The following is a 9489-nucleotide window of genomic DNA, read 5'->3' as shown; positions in this document are numbered from 1 at the left end:
AATCATCAGACACAAAAGATCACCAGGCACAGCCATTTTTATGGAACTTCTTTATTCCTTTTCCTTTTCTTCCAGTGTTTAGCACAAAATGTTTCCATGCATGGTCCATGCCCAGGTCGAGGGTATCTCTGAGCAGAGCCTGTGGGAAAGCAGAGCAGTTGTTGGTTCTAGAGGAGTTTTCAGCCTCAGCCCGTGAATCAAATACCTGAATCAAATTATTATGTGCAGCTGTGAAAATTGTGATCCTGAAACCTGATTACAATCGCACCCCCCCCTCCCTCCAAAGGTCAGTGACAATATACAAAAGGCTTTCCCTTCTCCAATGTAAATATTGCATGGAACAAAGATGACTTTCTCCCTCAGCCTGGTGTTTCTCAGGGAATGGGGCTGGACAGTGCCAGCAGAGTTCAGAGCTCAGGGGAGGTCAGGGCAGAGACGCGCTGTTCTCTCGGTGATTGGTCACTGGATTTTGGGAAACATTTTTTTTCCCCTTGGCTGCTCATCTCCCTCACCTCACAAACCATTTCAAGACAACTTGATGTTAATCCCTAAAGGGCCTTGCGACGTTTTGCTTTCTGACAAACAAACATTTTGTTTGACCATGGCCCTCTCCACATCCATTTTCCATGCACTGAAAGCCCCACAAGCCTCCACCTTCAGACATTTTCACTTGTGTGTAGACAGGCACTATTTCTTCCCTAAGCAAGGGATGTTGTAGTGCCACATATAGAGAATAAAGAGATCTGCTCATTCTTTGGTTAAAATTTTGTGCTCTGGCCAACAACCCAATAAAGAGGATGCAATCTGAACCAGAAAGACCCAGGTCATGACACTCAACGTTCCTCACAGTGAGATTCAACCTTAGTTTGCATCTGAAGCCTTATTTCCCTGTTTTCTGGAGTGGATGGATCTACTTGCTGGAGTAGAAGTGATTCACACCAGCAAAGCATCACAGATTTGACTTTTAAACCGTGCATGGGGCTGTAAATGGCAGTGGGTGCAAATGTTTTCCGCCTGCAGAACATCTGCAGCAGCTGTGCTGGCCAGGCTGGTTTTACTGACAAAATGTCAGCCTGGGCTCCTGCTCAGGCTGCTCCTCAGGGAGTTTGGAGACCCGGCTTCAACCCTGGGCAAGGCACAGCCTCCCTGGGAGCCTCGGGGAACTCTCTGAGAGGGCGGAAGCAGCAGATGGAGAGCCTGGCAGGGTGGGACCTGCTGGGCAGAACACAGCGACATGCTGGGTGTTGTCCCTGCCCTGCTCTGTCCCAATTCTGCTCCCCTAGGAGTGGCAGAATCTGAGCAGGAAGATGACAGGGGCAGAGTGAGTGTGGTCGAGCTGGGGTGGGCTCGGATGGAGGATGGAGGATGAGGATGAGGATGCTCCTCTCCTCTAGGAGAGCACTGTGGAGCAGGCAGGTAGCAGAGCAGCAGGACGGAGCAGGGAGGAGCAGCAGCACCTCCCATGCCCTCAGGGCTTGCTCGTCACAGGGATGAAAGCCCCAGAGCTGCCTGTGAACTTGGGATTGGCAATTTGCTGGGCTCCCCGCCAAGCCACGAGGCCAGATGTTCCCGACAGTCTTTGAAAAACCACTGTCTCCGTCAGTAAACATCACATCAGCCCAAGCTCAAACCTGATTAAAGGAAACTTTGGATTTTCCACTTAATGAAGAAGGGGTGAAAGGTAGGAATGTGCAAGGGATTGCTCTTAGCCAAAAACGAATCAAGCAAGTCAGTGTCTTCATTTGAGTGACTACAACTACTGTGTAACTTCGGGCTTGGTGCAGCTTCAGTGTAACGTGGTCGCTGCAGAGCCTAAAAAACCTTGGGCTTCCGTCAGAGGATCCTCCCAGGGTTCATCTGCTTCCTGAGGCTTATAAAAACACCCACATTTCTTAAGGTAAGAAACCTGGGCTGGAAAATTGCACCAGAACGAGCTGTCTGCGGGAAATTCCTGCTCCTCGTTGCTTCCACGGCTGATGATTCCTTGGGGTGCGACACTTACACAATGTCCAAACGCATCCCGAGAAAGGGAAGCGCAGATTTCAGAGTGGCACAAAGATGAACCGCTGCTCTCTTTTGGAAACCTAAACAAACCTGCAGGTTGTTGGGGTTTTCTGCCCTCTGACTGTTCTTTCTCTGCCTGTGTCAGAACAAGGCAGGCTGGACACCTTTTTTGTGCCAGCATTGCACTGAGATGATGCTGTCGAGGCAGCAGGGTCCAAATTGTGGCTTTTTCATCTTTATTCCACAAAGTCTTCTGGAGATGCGTGTTCCTGAAACACTCCCAGCAGCAGTAAACCAGAGTGGTTGCAAATACCACAGATTTAAACTCATCTGAGCTGCTTTCTGCAATGATATACTGCGTTTTAAGTTCCTAAAGAGAATTTTCTGGTGGTGTCTTGAAGTGTATTTACAAATATATCCCAGACTTGGCAGTCTCTGTTTCTGAGAGACCATCAAGAGAACTTCCCAGCTTTTTACTGGGATGACAACAAGTGGAAAGGAGGTGGATTGTTGATGCTAATTCCACATGAACTCTCTGGAAGGATTTTTGGTGTATGATAAGATGTAGGGCTTGGATGTGGATTTGTGGTAACTGATCCCAGAGCACCTTGGCTTTGCACAGCCCAGGCTGTGCAGCAGCTCCTGTGGTGGTGAAGCTGATTTGATTTGAGAAGTTCCACTACAAATCTTTATTTACAGAGCTCTAAGGAGGCTCTGCTGCAAAGGGAACTCTGGAATCATCCAGGCAAAAATAAAAAAAAAAGCTCAGAAGTGCCTCTGTTAAACCCAGATCTTCTCACTGATGTTTCTGTGCAAGGGGTACCACGGAGGAAAATGTGTGTGGTGTCCCACCTGTAGGCAGGTACCAGATTTATTTGGGAACTGCTCCACTGGAAAGTGCAAGAACTGGGAAGAGAGAGGTTGGGGATTACAGATGTTGAGGTTTTATTTCTTTATATTTCTATTTATTTCTATTCATTTCTATATATTACTAAATATTTCTTTTATTTCATTGTTGTGTAGATTTGTGCTCGAAATGGATGCTCAGTGTTGAAAGGCGAGCAGGGGCAGCGGGGATGGTGTAGGAAGGCCTTGGGAGGGGCAGTCACACTCCTCTGGCCCCCGCAGAAATCCCAGTGCCCATCTGCAGGTTGTGTGCAGGAGAACAGCCAAGATCACGTCTGAACAGGGACTTAAAGCATAAAAAAATGTGAGGAATTTCCAACCATTTTCAAAGCTGGAGAGGTGGCCAAGTGGGTGTGAGCATGTGTGCACAACCACTCAGGCAGTGTTACTTATTGTCATTACTATTAGTTTTTAAAATATTTCTTCTGATAAAAGAAACCCAGGAATGGAGATACTGGGTAAATTGCTGAGTGCAAAAATGAGGAGTTAGGAATTTTACCAAATCTCATGGAAGCTGTAGGGAATTCCAAGGAGAATCCTCATCCCCATGTCAGACAGCCCAGTGTAATCACCACCCCTATTAACTGCTTCAATAGTAGAGCCCGGCTATCATTTATTTCACTGCACGCAATAAGAAAAAAACCCAAAACATTCTGAGCCTTAAACAAAGTTTAAAGCAGATGAAATCAGATCAACAACTCGGTGAGAATTTAAAACGACCGTAGGAGCACTCAGAGACATTCAACAAACCATTAAATGCTTTTGTTCCTGGCAGCCTGGACTGGCCCAAGCCGATGGTGGAGGAGTAATTTATTGAACTACTTTGTCCTCCACATGCACATGTGTGATGTAAACAGAGAGATAATAAACAGCAGCTGGGTATCCCCCTTTTTTTTTTTTTTTTTTTTTTCAGGCAAAAGGGAACTTGTTTGAAATTTTTCTTGCTCCCAACTGTAAAAATGTTTACTTTTTTTTTTTTTTTTCAGGCTGGGACAACTGCCTGGGTATCTCTGGGAGCAGCGTTAATCACCCTGAGTGACAGAGACGAGGAAAGGGTGGGAGCTCCAGCCCTTTGTGATGGTTTAAAGCAACCCCTGGAAATCAGACAATGTCAGCGCAGTTTACTGCACATTTTTATGTAAGTAGTCAACGCCGCTATTAACAGCTGGGCTTCAAAGTTCAGATGGAGCAGGAGCCTCGAGGTCTGGGCAATGTTACTTTTTTCCCCCCCTGCCTCCTCCCCATCCTTGTAGTCATTAACGAGAGCTGGTTTACACGAACATCAAGTGCTGATAAGGATGTCTGAGTATTGACACCGAAATTGCTCAGTAAAGAGAGCAATTTATAGGAAAGCCAAGTGTAAGACATTAGTCATGCACTATTAGGGGACAGCGAGGCTTTGCGGGAGGAGCTTTTGAACTCGATTGGACTTGAACTTCATAAAAAAGGCGAATTCCAAAGGAGAGGTTTGATTTGTGTTGGCCAAACGTATTAAAGCAATATTGCTCTGTGGGTAATAATAGCGTTTCTATTAGCCTAATTCTGCCTTAATTGGAAATACAATTATTCGGGACAATCAGAGCTTAATTGCAGGCTTGTAACTGGTAAGGAAGGCTGAAGGTTGAAAAGGGCTTATTCCCTAATATTTTATCTGCTGATAAACGAAAAATTGCAAAAGATTGCTGCAATTGCAGCAAAATAATTGAAGTGTAATAGAAGCTATAATATCACAGATTGTAATGGAACTAATCATATAAAAATGGAAATTGTACGTTAATAAAACTATTTTTAAATTTTAATTGGCGTGTTAAGGCAGAGAAGCCAATCCCAGGAACTCTGTCTGATTGACACTACCTGATTTCCACAGTGTTGGCAATCCCATGGAAAATTTATTTTAAAATAACCTACTGAGGAGAAAAAAAAAAGACAGCATAGAATTAAAGTCACATTTAATATTGAGATTTAAACCAAGTCTGAGCACTTTTCACAGAACACACTATTAACTTGTAGAACTCGTGGCCACGGAATTTTATGGAGAGCAGAAGTAAAAATTAATTGAAAATGAAGAAACAACATCCATCAATGACTATTAAAGTCCAGATACAGACTCCAGAGCAGGAAACCTCATACCTGCTGATTGCCAGGAATTGAGAAAGTCCAGAAGGGAAAGATCATTTAATATATCCTGCCCATTGCAATTTTTTGGGAAGGTATCTGCTGGTCCCTAGTAGAGCTGAGGTGACAGCACAGACAGGAATTTATTCTGACGTGGAAAACCAGGTTACAATTTTCTGTCTCTTGATGAGCATTGGATTTGCCTCTTCCAGGCTGTGAAAAACAAGGGTGGAATTTGTGTGCGAAATAAATACAAAAGGGCTGCAGCCCGGATCAGTTTCTTTGGTGACATTTATTCGTGGAAACAGCAAAATCATCAGTGAGTGCTCTGAAAAGAAAAAATATCTTTGCGAGCCCATGTCTGGATGTGGGAACACGGGTGAATTTTGGGATTTGAGGGGCTTCAGGCCGGGTACCACAGTGCTGGTGGGGGGATGTCCACGTCCCCAAGGTGCACCCACAGAGCCAGGCTCGGCTTTTCCGTGTGACAGCACCTGTTAATTGTCCAGTCAGGTATTACCTATTAAACATTTACTGCCTATTTCCTGTACACGTCTGGCGAGGCTCGCAGGAAATTTAGAACAAATTAAGCGGCAGCTGTAATCCCTCACAACTCCCGAGATGATAAAACGTTGGAAATCCGTGTCACCAGCAGCAGCCACTCTCAAGGCAGCAAAACTTCCACCGTGTACCCAGCCCGGACCAGCCCAGGAGGTGAAATTACTCAGCTGGTATCTCTCCCCTTACGCTGCCTGTCTCTCCACCCACACTTTTGGTATGTTTGATGGGGCTCTTTCTTTCATCCCCCCCCCTCCCCCCCAAAGTGTTCCCACACAATTTCACATGTGGTCTGAGCGGGGCACTTCCTGCCGTTAAAAAAAGCAAACCCAAGCCCCCTGCAGGAACAGCCTGCGTGCAGAACACCCAAGTTGACAGAGTGTGAGAGAGAAGGACTAATCCATACCAGATGAGCAACAGCAATAGCCCTACTGAGCCAGGCCAAACACGGAGCAGAAGACAGAACAATCCTTCTCTTCCCCCCCCCCCCCCCCCCCCACCTCCTCCCTGCTCCCTCTTCAAGTGGACACTTCAAAACACTAGGAAAAATATTCCAAGGAGCACAGCCCTAACTTTAAACCAATATTGTTTGGGTTAAGTTGCCTACCATGCAATGTTCTTTCTTCACTTTCAAAATAAACCCTAGGAAGCATTAATGCAAATACTGTATAAACACACGTTCATTCCTACATTTTGAAAATCTGCCCCGGCAGATCCCGGGCTTTGGGTCGCTGTTTAATTTGATGCGGGAACCAGATGTATCTTGAAATTGCAGAATCTTCACAACCTCCTTACATGTAAACAGGAGGAAATGTGATCCATATCTGAGACAGAGACCTCCAGAAAGCAGCCCGTGGAACCCGAGTGCTCGTCCTGCCTTGGGATGGGCTTATCACAGCTTCCATTTCATTCCAGCTTCCAAATGTCAGATCAAAGAAAGGAAGTGCTCCAGAGACAGAATTTTGGACAATGCTCAATGAGAGTTTAATTTTTTTTTCTCTAGTTAATTAGTCTGGACCTCATAAATACTTTATTTTTTGACATTAGGATAGGTATATTATATGTTAACCCATATTTTCAGTAAAAGAACAATTTGCTATTTAAATCTTATTGTGACGTGATTTTTAAATAGTATTAAACAGAATAAATACAAACACAAAATTTAAATGCAAAAACCACATAAAATCAATCTATTATATGATGGTATCCTAATACCAAATTATTCTTTCAACTCTCTTTAGAAAGGACGCTGCCCAAAATAATTTTAGCTTATTGACAAAAAATATGGTTTTGTCAAAACATTGTGGATTTTAGGAATTCAGTTTTAAGCAAAACCTTCAAAGCCTGACTTTTTCTTTGCAGCCCCAAGGTGATGTATTTTGGGTATAAGACTTTATGAAAAAAGAATCACGCCCACAAATGCAGTGGAAAGTGATCAAATTTTTGGTTAAAAGGCATTTTTTAACTGGAAGAAATCTCAACAAAATTCCACCACCTTCCCATAATATGCCATAAATTAAATGCTCAGTTGGGTGTTTGAAAACGCAATTATTCACCTGCAGACTGAAGTATGGTTTCCAAACCATTCCTCCCCACAGGCACCGTGAGCTGGATCCCTTTGGGCACCCAGACCTCCCCAGAGGAACATCTCAGGGTCCCATCTGGAGCCTGCTGTGGTTACAAAGGAGCATTTTGGACCTCCCCAGGATATTTCCTTTTTTCTGAAGCCTCCATGTAAAGCAAATTCAGGGCTGTCAATAACAATCCACAGCAGAGAGAGAGCTTTGGATTCACCATCCCCTCATTTCGGTATTTTGAACATTGAAGGGAAAAAATTGACCCACTGTGAAGAAAATGAGCCCCTAATTCCTCTAGTTCAGGAATTCTTCCCCTTCTTGGGTACAGCTCCAAGTTCTGGATGAGGGATTTATCCCCTCTCCATCCCTGTCAGGTCCTTCCTTCTACAGGACAGACTCGGGTTCCTTTGGCTATGCCCAGAATGATGCATTCCCACCCACAGTGGCCAGAAGGAGCTAAACACAGCCTGTTGGGTCATGGATCCACTTCCATAAGAGGTGCCTGGATATATTTTTCCACAATCCCAGACCTGATGACAGCTCCAGGGCTATCACACCCCAACGAGCAAACAGCTCCCATTGGAGCTCGGCTTTGCTCTCCCTTCCTCACAACAGGCACAGCAACCACCTAAAAGCTGCTTTCCTTTCCCTTTGACATCCCTCCCGTGCTCATGGCCAAAAGGAGGAGGAAAATTCCCCAAAGGAAGAGGAGAAGCAGAAGGAAACAGCATTAATTGTGTGTGGGGATGGCTGGGAGATGATGTGAGCAGGCTCCCTCCTCCCTGAGAGGATGGGGTACAAATCCAGCTCTCTGGTGCTGACCTGGAACAGAGACTGGACAGAGATAGAGAATAAAGTAGATATTTATTGACAGGCCTTTAGGATATGCCTTGAGCAGGACAAGAGCCAGGCCAGGGCTACACCCAAGGTGGACATAGAATGGTCCCAAAAATGGCTAACTGGTCATGAGGTCTTACACTTTTATAAGTTTTGGTCTATATTGGGGTTTAATTATCCAATTACAGCCCCCGATTATGAAGTCCCATCATTCTTGTTTCTCCCTTCAGCCTTGTTTGTGCTTTTGGCCTGAAAGTTGTCCTTGGTGTGCAGCAGGAAAAGGATTTGTTTTGTGTCCCGGCTCTGTGCAGAGCTGAGTGACACTGAATGTGAGCTCAGAACTGCACCCCTGGGCAGCACAGAACCTGAAATACATGAAAGATAAAACTTAAGGCACCAGATTTAATTCCTATTCTTGCTGTTTCAGTGACTCTCAGAAAAACTTTCCATCACCACCCCTTTCCTCCACTTGGGCCTTTTCTCCCTCCCCTGGCCCCTCCTTTGGATGGGGGATGTCACACAGGGACAGGAGTGACCCTGCTCACTACACTCACAGTCCCATCAAAGCCCTGTCTGTGGGACAGCAGGGGTTACCAAGGTCTGTCCCCAACAGGTGGCCCCTGTGGGTGACTGCTCATCCAATTCTGGCTTACAGAGGGTTTGGAGGTGAGGGGAACAGCCGGGACAGGGGGGTGAAACAGAGGAATTGGAGAAGATTGGACTGGCCCCCATGTGAAGGAAAGCAATGATTTGAGTTCCATACCCGCAAGGGAACAGTGTGATTCCATTTCTTGCCCATCACGCCAGGGTGAGGAAAAGACTCTGACAGACCCTGGGGATGATGCCCAGAAAGCTCAGGAAAGACATGAAGGGTGTTGGTGCAGGAGCCGTCTCTGGATACCAAAGCACTGCTTCAAGAAATGATGTATTAAAGAATAAAACCATGCAGACATTTACCTAAAAATACTTCCAATCATAAATGCCCACTGTGGTTGCCCCAGGAAAAGTCCCTCAGTTGGAATGGAAGAGGAGACAAACCTACACATACTCTCCTTACAAAATTGATCCACACGGGAGAACAGCCAGAAGATTTCAGTGGTTCCTGATTCTAGGAATAATGCCCCACAAGCAATCATGGACAAAATTTTCAGATAGGCATTACCACTGAATTTTTCCACTTGTGTTTAAGATGACTGGTTTCTGTATCTTCTCTTTCTCCTTTTTTCCCCCCAAATCTGGGCATGTTCTTGCTCCTGAAATCCCTGGAGACACCAGAGTGGTCACTGGCCTGCTCCAGTACGTGACTCACCACAACATGAGCCATGCCCATGGCCAGATCTCTCACTGCTGAGGTTTGAGAGTATATGAGAGGACATACTCACACCAATGGGAGCAGATTTGTACCCTGAAACCTGGGCACTGAAAAACCAGCCAGCTAAAAAATATGACATGTAAGTATACATACCTCGGGTCCCACTTCTCTTACCATTGT

This window comes from Chamaea fasciata, unplaced genomic scaffold (genome assembly GCF_029207755.1).
Source record: "Chamaea fasciata isolate MVZ Bird 193981 ecotype frontalis unplaced genomic scaffold, bChaFas1.0.hap1 SCAF_12, whole genome shotgun sequence".
Lineage (NCBI taxonomy): Eukaryota > Metazoa > Chordata > Aves > Passeriformes > Sylviidae > Chamaea > Chamaea fasciata.
The sequence above is the reverse complement of the archived record's forward strand: the minus strand, read 5'-3'. Positions refer to the sequence as shown.